At 42.7% G+C, this 15,705-nt stretch overlaps 1 protein-coding gene across 1 annotated transcript in view; it reads left to right on the top strand.

Moving 5' to 3' along the window:
- Positions 1 to 15,705, top strand: part of SORBS2 (sorbin and SH3 domain containing 2) — a gene marked incomplete at its 5' end in the record, with an annotated part of 197,303 nt that overhangs the window by 20,777 nt on the left and 160,821 nt on the right. The window contains one exon of the mRNA XM_081084090.1: positions 10,980 to 11,118. The remainder of the gene's footprint in view (positions 1 to 10,979; positions 11,119 to 15,705) is intronic.

Genomic DNA, 15,705 nt, shown 5'->3' with positions numbered 1-15,705 from the left:
AAGTGATCCTTCTTTTTTATAGCTGCATGGTATTCCATTGTGTAAATGTACCACAGCTTTTTTTGTCCACTCATCTACTATTCCTTTTTATACCAATATCTTTCCTCTTCAATCTACTTCTACTCAGAAAATAAGTCGATAATAATGTTATTGCTTTAAAGAGACTGTTAATATAAATCACAGACCAAGTCATTAGCAGAGATGGAAATTTTCTTATTCCTGTCATTTGACAATTCCATGAATTCTTGTTTAAAATTAAAATTTTAAAAACCCATAAAACTCTGAATGTGAGATCTCTGAAATAAAGTATACGGGAATTAAATTCAATATCTACTCTTGTCCAATCCATTCCATTTTCCCCATTAGTGAAGTAAAAGTGCATATGTTTGTGAAGATCAATTAATATATTTACAAAAATATTAGTCTACCTGATTTTTAAAAGTTACCAATGATTACTGTGGGCCAGGTGTGGTTACCATGCATTATCTTCTTCAATCTTCTTAAGGATGCTCTAAGGCAGGGGTGGGCAAACTTTTTGACTCGAGGGCCACAATGGGTTCTTAAACTGGACCGGAGGGCCAGAACAAAAGCATGGATGGAGTGTTTGTGTGAACTAATATAAATTCAAAGTAAACATCATTACATAAAAGGGTACGGTCTTTTTTTTTAGTTTTATTCATTTCAAATGGGCCGGATCCGGCCCGCGGGCCATAGTTTGCCCACGGCTGCTCTAAGGCAATGGTTCTCTCAACCTTCTGGCCCTTTAAATACAATTCCTCATGTTGTGACCCAACCATAAAATTATTTTCATTGCTACTTCATAACTGCAATGTTGCTACTGTTATGAATCGTAATGTAAATATCTGATATGCAGGATGGCCTTAGGTGACCGCTGTGAAAGGGTCGTTCGACCGCCAAAGGGGTCGCGACCCACAGGTTGAGAACCGCTGCTCTAAGGCCACTGATATCCTCACTTTTCAGATGAGAAACTGAGACTCAGAGATGGTGCCCAATGCAAAGAGCTAATAAGAGGCAGAACCAAAAAATCAACTGAGGACTATTTATTATAAAATCCATGCTTTTAACTACATGTGTTGTGCATCAATGAGATGATGATAATAATGGCAATAACCATAATGTAGGAGTGCCTATTGCGTAGTAGGCATTGTTTGAAGAGCTTTGCATATACTAACTCATTCTGTCTTCATAACAACCATATGGGGCAAGTACTGCTATGATTCTTATTTTGTTAATGAGAAAACTGAAGATGTGAGTAGCCACCCTGCTGGAGGCAGTAGAGTCAAATTCCATGGTGGCCAACAGCCTCTAGAACCTTGCTCTCAATCATTATGCTCTTGGCAAATATAGATAGAAAGACTAACTATTTATAGGTAACTGCCTCTTGTAATGAAATGTATTGTGATTTATATTCATTTCTTCAATGTATGGTATTTAATCAGAAACCATGAGACAAGGATGTTTAAAATAATTTCCACATTTGCATGTGTCTTTAGTTTTATGCAAAGCTGGAAAATTATTGGCTTCCTAATCCACCATCACTTCGCCTCTGATAAGCATTCACCATTTTAAGAAAGCATACGTGGAAATGTTGAAGGTTATTTCATATTCAAACTCAATACATCACTAGCCTTGACTATCCTTTCAAAATTACTCTTTCTCTGACAAGGACAAATTCCACCGCTCAATTGAGATGTTGAAAGCTCAGTGAACTCCATTGAAATGACCCTGTTCAAAGTTTTCCGAACAATGCTCTGGCCATGTACACCCAGAACAGGATAAACAATGGGTTCCTGTTTTGTATTTCCTGTACATTATTACTGTGTTTTTATTTCTCTTGATATCACCGATCATTAAATGTTAGTTTTAGGGAAAAGGAGCCAACTACTTGACTATATTTAGAGCCAAAACTATTCAAATGATTCAGCTCCTGGGGCTTCCAACAGAATGGCTGTCTTTCACAGCAGTTTTCACTCCACTAGGAAATGATAATGGGCAACTGTGGGAAGGGCTAGTAGTTCATGTCCAGAAGATCTTTCAAAACTTCTGAAACTATCTATTCCACGATAACTTTTTATTTTTATATTTTTTATTGATTTCAAGAGGAAGGGAGAGGGAGAGAGAGATAGAAACATCAATGATGAGAATCATTGATCAGCTGCTCCTGCACACCCCCTACTGGGGATTGAGCCCGCAACCTGGGCATATGCCCTTGACTGGATTTGAACCTGGGACCCTTCAGTCCACAGGCCGACGCTCTATTCACTGAGCCAAACCAGCTAGAGCTCCACGATATCTTAATGGCAGGCCTACTGGTCTACGACTGTCTTTCAGACAGCACAACGTGACAAAATTGTTCTTAGATGATTGTGTCTGGTATGTTTCCAGCTTCAACAAACAGGTTACTTCAAGAAAGCCATTTAACCAGGGAAGGGGTTGGTTTGCCCCAAACACCAAGAATCACAGAATGTGTTCACCTCTGCCATCCCTCCCTTAGCACGCGCCTCCCAGAATGCATCTGCATCTCCATCCACTAGGTGAAAGGGTGAAGCAGGCTCTGTGTTGTTACTGCATATGTGAAGTGTCTTGCATTAGCCAGCACAAACTGCAAGAGAATTTTAGAAGATAAGTTTCCAGATAGGCATATTGTCAGGAGTCTGGAGTAAAGATCAAAGCGAAAATGGATCCTTAATAGGTAGACAGCACTGTCTGCCCCAACTGTTATATGCTTAATTATTTATTTTAAAGAGTTGCCGAAACCGGTTTGGCTCAGTGGATAGAGCGTCGGCCTGTGGACTGAAAGGTCCCAGGTTCAGTTCCGGTCAAGGGCATGTACCTGGGTTGTGGGCACATCCCCAGTAGGAGATGTGCAGGAGGCAGCTGATCGATGTTTCTCTCTCATCGATGTTTCTAACTCTCTATCTCTCTCCCTTTCTCTCTGTAAAAAATCAATAAAATATATTTTTTAAAAAAAGAGTAATAAGTATGGAAATAGTGACTTGACTGTAAAATAAAACATATCACTGAGAACCTTCCATCAAAAATGATGCTGAGTATTATGCTAAGCGAAATAAGCCAGTCACAGAAAGATAAGTGTCACGTGATCTCACTCATATGTGGAATGTAATGAACAAAATAAACTGATGAACAAAATAGATACCAGAGACATAGAATCATGGACTGTCAAATCTCAGAGGGAAGGCGAGGAAGGGTGGGTGAGTGGGAAGAGATCAACCAAAGAACTTGTATGCATAAATGACCCCCAAGGGAATGAAGAATATGATTCTTCAAGGTAAAAAACACCCCACAAAAACCTTGACCTTGGCTGGATCAGAGAAGCCCTTCCTCAGGAAAGGATACTTCAGTTGAGGGCCCAAGTGTCCTTGGGCATGAACTGCTGAGCAGGAAAGGCGTTCCAGCGACAGGGAACAACACACAAAACGGCCCTGAGTGTGGACTATCCCAGGCACTGAGAGAAGAGCAGAGAAGCTAGAAGAACTGGAGCTAAAAAGAGAGGCAGGGGGGTGGGGAGGGGAGAGTGGGTGGAGATGCCAGAAGAGACCAGATCATGTGGAGCCACTTTTAGCACACTTATCTTAAAGATTTTTAGACCATATCTAGCAACTGTTGCATATGCTCAAATTTCATGGAATATAAATATCAAGAAAAGCTAAGTCATGGTTATGTAAAACAGCAGAGGCACTTTTTAATCCATATGGGAGTCAGATAGTACAGCTAAAAACATGTTTTAACTAGAAAAGTGAGTTTTAACAAAGGGTATTTCTATATAATCTCTTGCACTTGATACTAGTTCTTTTACATTCATGAAGATTATCACCTTATTTGATGAAGTTCAGTGCCGAATGGCACATGGATGGCAAATCACCTAAAACACATCTGCCTCACAGCAGTAATAGGTAGTAGGAATTACAGACGATTTTACAGCTTTCAAGTAATCACACCTCCAGATGTAGATTGGGGGCAGGGGGGGCGGGGGGGGGAGGAACGGGTGCCCAATGTAATTTACATAAGTCCAAGCAAAGGCATAGACTTTATTTTTATTTTTAAAAAATTTATGCTCATTGTTGAAAGCATTACAGATGTCGCCTTTGTGTGTTTTTTCCCATTGACTCCCCTCCACCCCTCCACCCAGATCTTCACCACACTATTGTCTGTGTCCTTGGGCTATGCATATATGCATATAAATTCCCCTGTTAGGTTAATCTCTCCCCCTCCCCACACCTCACCCCTTTCCACTGAGACTCCTCAGTCTTTTCCATGCTTCTATGTCTCTGGATCTATTTTGTTTATCAGTTTATTTAGATTCCTCCGCCTGTGCCTCAGGTCACAAGCATAGAGACCCACGTGACGGGTCTGAAATCCCCACTCAAGTGCGTTTATTCATCGCTGAACTCTCAGGGGACTGAGGTCCCTAGATGGCCTGGCTGACAGTAAGTGCACGAGGCTGCCAAGTGTCATCATTTTTGTTGCATACGCTTCGCTTTGTTTCGTGTGGTTGACACAAACAAGTGCAAAAGATGTTATTACACTTCGTCTAAGGCAGTGGTTCTCAACCTTCCTAATGCCACGACCCTTTAATACAGTTCCTCATGTTGTGGTGACCCCCAATTTCATTGTTACAAATTGAACATAATTAAAGCATAGTGATTCATCACAAACACAATATGTAGTTATATATGTGTTTTCCGATGGTCTTAGGCGACCCCTGTGAAGGGTTCTTTCGACCCCCAAAGGGGTCTCGACCCACAGGTTGAGAACCACTGAAAGCCTTCAGTTTGCACCCACCATGCCTGATGTCAGGGCCCACCGGTTCCTTTATCAGCATGATCTGATTTCTGTGGGCTCTAGTCGAAGAATCTGACTGCCTTTTCAATATGACTTTGAAACTCATGCCAGTGTTTCAGGCGGTCTTGCTGCCTCTCCCTAAGCACTAAAATGTGTAAGAGAATGACACATTGTTCTCCTGGAATAGTAGACAATGCTGCTAAACCGGCATTCAGACACGGAAGCCTTCAGACATTTATAGTGCAGCGCACTTTTCAAAGGACTTCAGGGGGAAACATAACCTAGAAAACAATATTCATGGGAAAACTGCATGCACTTCCTTCCTCCTGAGATCCTCTCAAATAATAGGAAGCGATGAGGAATCAATTGAGAATTCTGAGTTCTCTTGGGAAAAAATTTTAAACAACTGTCAAAGGGCTCTCAGAATGCATGTGGTCAACAAGCCACGCACATCAAAATCCCTGGAAATTGTCATGGTGTTTGAAAAAACAACTATCTTTGGCCACATATGGAAACATATATGGAACATATATGCATAGTTATTCTACATTTTCACTATTTAACCAACAGTAACATTTACAACATGCCAGGCTTTTCTACATTTCTTTAAAAATCCCTATTTTAATCCTCACAATAACCCAATGAGATAGGTCCTTGATAGAGAAGGAAACTGAGGCACAAGGAAGTGAAATCACTGGTCCAACGTTACACAAAAGCAGCAAGACCAGGATTCAAACCCAGACTCTCTGTTCTTAAGCATTATGCAGTTCTTAAAAGTTTTCTGAAACAACCAGCCAATTAAGTGAGAAGAAAACTGTCTCTGCATGCAGAATCGGGAATTTTAAATGTTACCAATGTGGGCGACTTTCTCTCCCACAATGATGGTTTAATTTTCTCTCCCACAATGATGGTTTTATTTATTTATTTATTTATTTATTTTGGAGTCACCGGAGCACACAAAACTCTGGCAACCACCTGAAGAAGTGAGGCATCATTCAAAATAGTGGGCACACTTGTCTAAGGGAAGGACAAGGTGTGCCGGAGAACCAGGCCTGTCACACTACCATACCCATCTTCCTCACCGTTTGAACAGTTGGAGAGTGGAGTTTACAAGGCCCTCTCCTGACATATACATGCCCCCTGGGACAGTGTGGTCTTGGTCTATGTCAGCTCTGCCTCAGCATACATGGTTTTAATTCGACCAAAACTTGGCCAAGAACAATCTCCATTTTTATTGTGTGCTATAGAGGGAGGGAAGGAAATGTAGAACCAAACTGACTTTCAACACTGCTGTCCATTTCTTCCCCTCCTCACCCCTGAAAGATGGTTCCGGCCTCTGAACCTGATCCAGTCCTGGAGAGGTTAAACACAGTCAACACGGTGGCCAGTCCCACTCATGACTGGCACCGGCGTTCTTGTGCCCAAGTCCTTATTGTTCAGAGCCTGCGTCTCCACCCAGATGACTTGCCCAGTGTTCTGGTTCCTCTGAGACCACACAGCCATGCGCTGCTTTGTTCACTCTTGAGCAGCTAGGGTCCTCTGTCAGACCTGAGGAAGCATAGGTCGCTTCTTCCCGGGTCCCTCCTGCTGGTGGCTATACTCCTTGCTGTCAGTTTCCACTGTCTCCACCTAGCACTGGACAACCTCCCAAGCAACTGCCCATCCCTAGGAGGAACCTGTCTGGTTTCTGGATTCTGGCCCCTGTGTGTGTGGTCTGATGGGCCCCACTGCCCATCAAACTCTCAGTGCTTGCTTTTACCCCATGAGATTTTAGATATGCAGATGCCTGAATTTCATCTAGATTACTTAAAACAAACTTTCCAGAGTTATGTCCAGGATACTGGTATTTAAAAGAATTCTCCAGATAAGTCTCATTTGTACCCAGGGAGGACAGACACTACTTTATATCAATTTCTCACAAATTTCAGTGTGCATACAGACAATTTGGGGATGTTGTTAAAATGTACTTGCTGGTTCAGTCAGTATGGGTAGGGCCTCAGAGTTTCAACTTCTGAGCAAGTTCCCAAGTGATATCTTTGATGTTGATCCATAGGCCACTCTTTACGGTAAGGCTCAGTGGTTCTCAAAGTGTGGCCAAGAACCACCTGGGGACTTGTTAGAGATGCAAAATTCCAGGACCCTCCCCAAACTTACTAAGTCAGAAAGTGGGCGTGGGGCCCAGCAACCTATGTTTTGACAGTTTGAGTCCGACTGGCCTAGATGGCACTTCCCAATAGACATTCATGCAAGCCACATATATTATGTAAAATTTCTAGTTGTCAGTTTTTAAAAGGAAAAAAAAAACAGGTAAAATGAATTATAACAAAACTTTTTTAACCCTATGTGTCTGAAATATTATCATCATTTCAACATATACCAATATACAAATTAATTTGGTAGTATACTTACTTTTTCCATAGTAAGTCTTCGCAGTCCAGTGTGTTTTTCACTCTTAAATGCTATCTCGGTTCTTACTGGCCACATGCTAAACGATCAATTGCCACATGAATCCACCATATTGGACAGCTAACTCCTACACTTATAACGATAACAGCATGAACTTTGATTGAATGCCTGCTATGTATCAGCCATTACTTAGCCAAGCATCTTACGTGCATTATTTACATAAACACTACCACAACCCTGGGGATTGGTGTAGTTATTATCCCCACGGTACACAGAGGAGGGGAGGTGCCCAAACCCTATGTGGTGTTTCACCAATATAAGAAGCCCACTTTAATAGAAGCATTTCCCAATTATTTTAAATCTACTTATTTGTTAAAAAAAAAGAAAGTTAAAGAATACAAATCCAATCATTAAGATGACTACAATTAGTACAACTGTTAAGACATCAATAGCTTATAAAAGGCATAGTAGGTGCATAAGTAGAAAAGTCCAAATTTATTATCCTCTAACCTTTTAAAATATGCTTAAGGTCCAACATGCACTTTTCTGTGACATCAAATCTGGTGAGAGGTGCTATGGACAGGCTGGTTGGTCAATGGGACCTTGGGGAACAAAGGAGACCTTTGGTGAGTCCCGTGGCAGGATAAGATGTGTCCTAAATGGAAGCAGCTAGCAGGGTCATAATCTGTTCATTAGGTGCAGACTCTAATACAAAATGACTCCAACAATAAAACCATGCACCGCATAATGACATGTAGATCAACGATGGACCTCATATACAATGGTTGTCCCATAAGATGACAATGTAGCTGAAAATTTCCTATCGCCTAGTGATGTCACAGCCCTGTAGCATCATAGCCCCACGCCAATGTGTTTGTGGTGATGCTGGTGAGAACAAACCTCCCACCCTGCCAGTTATATAAAAGCTTAGCTCATACAGTCACGTTCAGTACATGATATTTGATGATAATAATGAACGACTATGTTACTGGTTTATGTGTTTACTATACTATACTTTCATCGTTGTTTTAGAGTGTACTTTTTCTACTTATACACAAAATGAGCAGCATCCCACCTAGCAACTACAAAGGGGGCTGTAGGGGGTTGTGCACAATGGAAGGTTTTTATAAGAAGAGGGTGGGGCAAGTGAGCTATTGAAAAAAGAAATGATTGTTTTGGGGCCAGGACACCTTTCTTTGGGGGGGCAGAGGGGAAGGGTTTTTTATCATGCAGGTTGCCTCTTTTTTCCCTGAGGGATGGAGAGGGACCACAGTGACAGGTAACCTTACTGGGGCTTGACCAGAAAACTACAGACCAGTTGATTAAGATTCCTTTTCTGGAAGAGGTTGAAATTGCAATTAGATCAGGTATTAATCTAGGTTTGTTATCATGGGCTTTTATCGGCAGGGATGCCATTTCGGGGCCTGTGGATTTTCTTTAACACCGTCAAACGGTGTGGCATGTGACACAGGCAGCAGCCTCATACAGCTCCTGTGTTTACCGCATCTCTTGATAGCATCATTTCCTTCTGGTGATTTATATCATCTCAATTTGTTTTGCACAATAACCTGCTGTACAGGTTCGTAGCCTGGGAGCAAACAGCCTAGGTGATTAGGACGCTGTTCCATCTAGGTTTGTGTTAAGTGCTCTCTGTGATGGGGGAACAAGAACGAAAGCACCTGAAGAAGCGTTTCTCAGAACACATCTCCGTAAGATGGTAGTTAAATGTGAGGCAATGTATTGCTGTGGGAAACAGGCAATTTGGAATTTAAAAATAACACCTGATTTGCTAGTCAAATAGTTCATCTTTATTAGCTCCCGTAACTTCCATTTTTTTCAAGGAAGGCTGATATTTAAATGCATTTTCTTTTTATTATAAACTACTATTAGGAGGAAAAAGTAAAAACAATTTAAAATTTTCTGTCTGAGGCTAGGCTTCCATTTTTTTTTTTTTGGTCAGAATTACCATTTATCATTTTGACCAAGTAATGTAAATATCTTATTTCAAACTGACAGATAACTAAGACATATTAACCTATGACCATTTAAAATAAGTGAATGGGAAAAAATGCATTATTCTACAGAGATTTTTAAAAACTCTGCTATATACATTTTTAAATAAAGTTAATCTTATTTTAAAATTTGATTAGATATTTCAAACTTAAGTTGTCATTTTTTATATTTAAATATCTGCATACCTTTAATATGTGTATTATGTTGAAGGATTTCCTATTTTACCATACTACTTGAAATAGCAGTCATATCTTTTTTTTTAACATAGCATGCATCATCCTCAGTATTTTCTATAATCACTTTCAATGTCTCTCTTTAATTGCAAGGAAAGAATTGGATTTGATCTGAGTGTCTAGTAACCAACCTTCATCCTATTAATTATAAACTATCTCCTGGTGGTTTTAATACTGGCCTAAGGTCATAGAATCTTTCATCTCTCAGCAGAACTCATTGACTGCTAAGCATTGTCTTCGTTATGGGGACTGGGGAGTTGAAAGGACTCAGGGTTTCATCCACCCAGAATAAAGGTTTTTATAAAAATACCTCAGTGTTTCCTTTGTAGGAAGCAACTAACTTTCCTTCTTCTTAGGGGTGTAAAAGGCAGAACGAAGCAATGGAAACCAGGAGTTGGTCTGATGACGCATAGCATTTCCCTTCAGTCATCCTATAAAGAGATCTCATCTCCAATGGCTATGGCTTGAATAGCCTCATAGTGTGAAAAAAAAAAAAAAAAAGAAGAAGAAAGAAACTGTGAACCAATTCTATCTTTATTCTTGCTGCATTTGTGTGCTGTAAACCATTGGAAGCAAAGACGCTATATATTTTGCCCACTCTATTCTTGAAGTGCCTGGCATATACTAGGTTAAAGAGTACTTCTCACAAATATTTGCAGAATGAATGCACGTATGCATGCACGCATGAATACAACTTCTAGATCTTAATTTATAAGTCTAGAAACAAAATAAAGGCCCTAGTTTGCTGGCCATTGTTGGTGACTCAATCTGGATTATGTCTCCGTTGGCCTTCGCGGGGAGAGCAGGGGGAATTGGTGTCTGTCTGCATCATGTCACTGAATGGTCCCCAGTCGCTGCCAACAGATAAGAAACGTCAACAGCTTAACCAAGTAGCTTTCAAAAATAGCATCCTTGATGAAACTGGAAATGTGGGTGTGTGCTAGAAACAAACCATTTGCCTTCCATCTGAAGAAGGTTCGGCTGACCACAGGTATACCTACCACAGAGATGGAACATTTGTTTTTAAGAACCATATGTAAATGAGCAAGAAAATATCAGATTGAAAGCCTTCCCTCTCCATAAGGCACGAACAGAAATCTTATTTTCAGTGAATCTGGCAAATCATTTTGGGGGGGAAAAACAACGACAAAACTTGGGGATTATGGCTAGGCACTCTGTTTCTTTAAGATTCCTTCCAGTCAAGGTTTTTATTTGTTTGTTTTCAAGAGCGCTGGGCAGTTTTCCCCAACATTTAAATGAATATTTGCACCGTAAACCACGTTGTTGTGGGTTTCCTGGTTGGTGTCCTCCCCCACCCCTCCCGGGTAGGGGCTGGGGGGTGTGGCGATCCCGACTAGATTTTTTCTTCCCTTCGCGAGTCCACCGCGGCTGCTGCTAATGCTGAAAATAGCTCAAAGGCGCTCAGAACGGTAGCACCACCCAGCAGCTGCGATCCTTTCGCTCCCTTATTTGCCTTCTCTCTGGCCTTCTTCCCCCCTTCAGACACTTGGATTGGGACTTAATCTGAAATCTCTGGAGTTCAAGACCTTCTGAAAAGGGCTAAATAAACAATCTCTACATGTAAAGGCCACTGACTCCTACTTCCTCTGCGCAGAGCGACCGGGAGCCCGGCTGCCCCGAGGTAAGAGTTTTTATTCTACAAGGATTTCATTGGTTCCTGAGACCTTTCTGGTGAATGCTTTCAAATAAATGATTGAGAGTGGAAATAAGCGGGGGGCTGCGAAGGGTCTCCAGGTAAACAGGGTGTCCCCCGTTACAGCAGGAGCCTCTGTGCATGGGGATTGGGGGGGGGGAGGGGGAGGCGATTTTAAACTTTGCTTCACGCGCTCTGTCCCCCGCCTGTGCCTGCGCTGCCCAGACCTCCCCGCCCTGACCCCTCACAGCAGCCCCCCTGGCAGGCACCACAGTGTCGGTTTGTTTGTTTTTTTAAGGAAAAAGATGCAACCGCCCGAATAAAGAAAATCTATGAGTAACTGTTCCCGAGGGACAGGGAGCAAGCTCTCTTTTCTGTGGTTCTCTGGGCGATCGCCCCGCGCGCACTCCTAGCTGGCCGTGGGGCGGTTGGCCGGGCGGTTTGCTGTTTGTGTCTTCCTGGCGCGGCTGGCTGGCCCGCGGGGGCCGGGGGACTCCCTCCCCGGCTGGAAGTCTTGCCGGCAGGTTTCTCGCACGTGACGATCTAATTTTCTGGAGAGCTCCCCGCGCCTCCCCGCCACCCCTCCGCGCGCGCGCTCACCGTCCTGCCAAGGACTTTGATCTGTGGACTTTAACTTCAAACACGGCGTTCGCTTTGATTGTGGGTATTGACTGCGGTCGGTGAAAAGTCTTTTTGTTCCGTGCTTCGAAATCACTTCCTTGAGGTGATCTCTTGGGCTTTGGTTCTCCCTCTGCTACGTCTTGGGTTTTACTTGCCTGGAGACCCCTACCTGCAAGGAAGAGACTGTGTCTCCCGGCCAGGCTCTCCCACCACCGAGACTGGGAGGAATCCTGCCCCCCTGGCCCCCTGGCCCCCTGGCCCCCTGCCCCCTGCCCCTCTGCCGGCAGCAAAGGACAGTGCAGAGCCCGGCTCTGTCAGCCCCCCACCCCACCCCCCACCCCTCGATCGCCTGCTGCCTCAAAATCACCCTGTCTCGAGGCCTAACTGTTGCCTTTTAGCATGAACACAGATATCCTTGGTATTTACTGATTCTCGTTTCCAGAACAGTCTATTGATATCGCAGATCACATGTCAAAAGAAAGCATGCATGTTAAACACAGGGTGATCTTCTGGGTAACTTTAAAAAAAAAAAAAAAGGAGAACAATTAAAAAGAAAGAAAGAAGGGGGAATTTTTAAAAAGGAAAACTAGGGAAAAAAACCCTGGGTAGCCAAAAGCCTGTTATGCCAGTGAAACTTCTGCTGAATGCGGGATAAGGAATGAAAAAAATGTATTTCCCAAAATAGGCCATGCAGCACTTCCTAGCCATTCAATCAACTTTTAGGTGTTTTCTTTAAAGAAAGTTCCTGTGTGTATTACACTTGTTCTTTACCCTTTTCTTCCCTCCCCTCGCCCCCTCCCTCAAAGCAGAGAGAGGGAATTTTCAAAGTCCTCAGCCTGATACTCAGTCTGACTTTGCTGGCAAACTGTCCCCGCCTGTTCTGTTGAAGGTTTGAAGGTTAGGGCTAGAAGGAGCCCAGTGCCCTCCGAGGTCTGTTGAAGTCCCCGGCCAGGACTGGGACTCCTGGGAGCTGGCACAGCGGGCTCCCCGCACTCTGCACCTTGCTGGGAGGGAAGGGAGCCAGTGGCCACAGGACAGGGTCTCAGAGGGGAGGAGCTGGGGAGAAGGCTATGGGAGAGGTTCCTGGGGATCAGGTGCAATAGAGTCTCTAGAATGTGGACTAACAGTAAGAAAACTCAGAGATGTTCAGTCCAGTTTTTATTTCCAACATCTGGACATTTAATTGCTAACCCCTCACCCCCCACTTCAAATCTGCCTTCTAAGGAGCATACTAATGATCACATTTCTGTGATGCGTCAAAATTTTAAATCCTCCAGTTATTTTAAGCGTGTACTTCCCTGCCTTTGGGGGGCTAGTATGCCGCCACCCCCCCCCCCTTAGTACTAGGGAGCTCTGATGTGGCATCGCTGAGTGCAAATGTCCTGTCACAGGCAACACAGGTTCAGGTGCAGAGTCCAATGGCACCAGGACGACATGGGTCAGGAAGGTGTCAGACAGCCATTCCATTCTCAGTGGGCAAGCCATTGTTCCCTGTGCTGCTGTTGTTGTTTTGTTCCTTTGTGTCTCTTCACCCCTTCATTTTCCTCTGAAACTGGATTGTTTGAACATGAAACTCCAGGTGAAAGCTCGCCAAAGCCACCGAGTTTCACGCAGCTTCTACATGAAAGGATTCTACCCGGCCTTGCTCGAAACTTGGCCCATGTTTTGCCCAAAGTTTCGTGAATGTCAGCAAGGCTGGATTTGAAACCTAATCCTAAGCCAGGTGACTTCTAGGGACCTGGAGGCTTCCCTGTCCGAGTGTAGAACCTGTCAAGCAAGGCCGTCCCTTATTTTCATGCCTCCCGCGGCACTGCATGGGTACACACGTTTTTTCTTCCCCCAAGAAACTCCCATTTGTTTTATGACATTTGAAAGCCAGGTTCAGTCCTAATGTGAGTTTTTATAGCTGTGGTATTTAAGCATTGGCAACTCCGAGTCTGCATTTTAAATTCCTGCACAGCCTGAACCACAGTGGTGTGAACATGTTGGTATAATTCAGCTGAAGGAAGTCCCCGGAGAGTCCTGGAATGTCTTTCTTTGCTTAAATATACCTCTGTGCCCATGCGGAACAAACAGTAACATTTTGTCCTGGCCCGTCCGCTTGACAGTATGCTTTTTGTTCGCGCTCCAAAGGTGGTGTCAAATATATTGGTGGAAAAAAATAATAAACTTCCAGCTAATTTTTTTTTCTCCTGCTCAAGTGATATACACCTAGGGAACATAGTAAGCCTTGAAAACTTCAGTACTATTATTTGTAATGTAGACTGAGACTAAAGGGGTACTCAGCAGAGTCAATTTCCATCAGAAAGGGGTGGTGACTTGGAGCTGATGTGTGTATTGAATGGTCAGACAGGGCGAGGTTGTGAAGGTGTGTGTGTGCTGGTGGAGGTAGAGGCGGGTGGAGAGGAAAGGCGATTTGTAAACTATGTTCAGCAAATCTGTCACGTCTTAAACAAAAATAATCAGGCCCAGGATCCAAAAGCATTCCTTTCTTCTGTTGATCATCTGAATTTGTGTTGGCTGAATGTTGCATTTTTGGGGGTATTTTTTTTTTTTATTGAGGACAGCAAAGATTACATTCTGATCATTAGGATTCCAGAAATGACAAATAACCTCCCATGAAAATATGACCAATTGGGAGACCCATGCAGTTGTAAATGAAGCTGCAAGAGCCAGTCTCAGAAAGATCACGGGGTCTGTGCCCATTAGAGATGCGAAGCCCAGGAAACCATGAGTTGATGTGTCATGTTATTAGTTGGAGGGTTTCTGAACTCATTTGAAGAATTTTCATAAAAATAAATTTGTGACCTCGCTAAAGATTTAGTTGGACTGAATTTAGTGAGATTTAGAGATAGTTATTTATTACAAAATTAAATTATGAAATTTCATTTTGAAAATTTTGTAGTCAGATATTTGTTTCATACACTAGACTATTAAAGATGCAGTTTGCATTTTAGCAGGTGATTTGCAAAATGACTGTCATTGATCCCATACTACGTAAAGCTTTTGAAAAGCTCACAGTAACAAAACTCGCGGGTCTTCCATGTAGGAGCTGCACTTTAACACTGACTTCACTATTCATTGCGTAGCATTTACCAACATATCTGATTTTTATATCCCCAAACTACTGCAATGAGTAGAAGAGAGGAAGATGCTCAAATAGAGGTGCTAGAGAGAAACAGGAGAAAACAATCAGGACCATCTTGCAAGGGGGTTCACTAAACACATAAAGGTGGAAGGAGCTCAACATTTTGAAAACAACCATCACCCTGGTTGGTTGGAAAGGAGAAAGGGTAAAATACCAGGTGGCAAATAAACACCAAACTTGTGCATATGCAAACTTGCTTTAAATCAAAATGTGATCTTCGTTCAAGAATGACCACACTGGTCATTTGAGAATGCAAAAATCAGCCTCTGACACATCTTCTCTTGTGCTTAATTTACTGTCAGAAAATGGAGCCCATATAACACTTACCCATTCCACAAGGATATATATCTATTTTTTTAAATATATTTTTATTGATTTCAGAGAGGAAGAGAGAGGGAGACAGAAACATCAATGATGGGAGAGAATCATGGATCAGTTGCCTCCTGCACGGCCCCCACTGGGGATCGAGCCTGCAACCCGGGTATATGCCCTTCACTGGGATCGAACCCAGAACTCTTCAGTCCGCAGGCTGACGCTCTATCCACTAAGCCAAACCCCACAAGGATATATTATTAAAACTTAAATGTATAGACGCATGGCATTTGTGTTCCTAAAAGAAAAAAAAATTAGTTTCTGTCTGATCAGAGCATGATGTCACAAAACAAAGTCCTCCCCTGATAGACCAAAGAAGATTATTTGCCTGAAACAGATAAACAGTCATTTCCAGGAAAGTCATCATTCTCCACCTAAACTTTTATTTGTTATTTGGATGTTATCATTTTCTCTGAAATAATGCTTTCATCATT

Source organism: Myotis nattereri, assembly GCF_964212035.1.
Source record: "Myotis nattereri genome assembly, chromosome: 2".
In the NCBI taxonomy this organism is placed as follows: domain Eukaryota; kingdom Metazoa; phylum Chordata; class Mammalia; order Chiroptera; family Vespertilionidae; genus Myotis; species Myotis nattereri.
The sequence above is the reverse complement of the archived record's forward strand: the minus strand, read 5'-3'. Positions and strand labels throughout refer to the sequence as shown.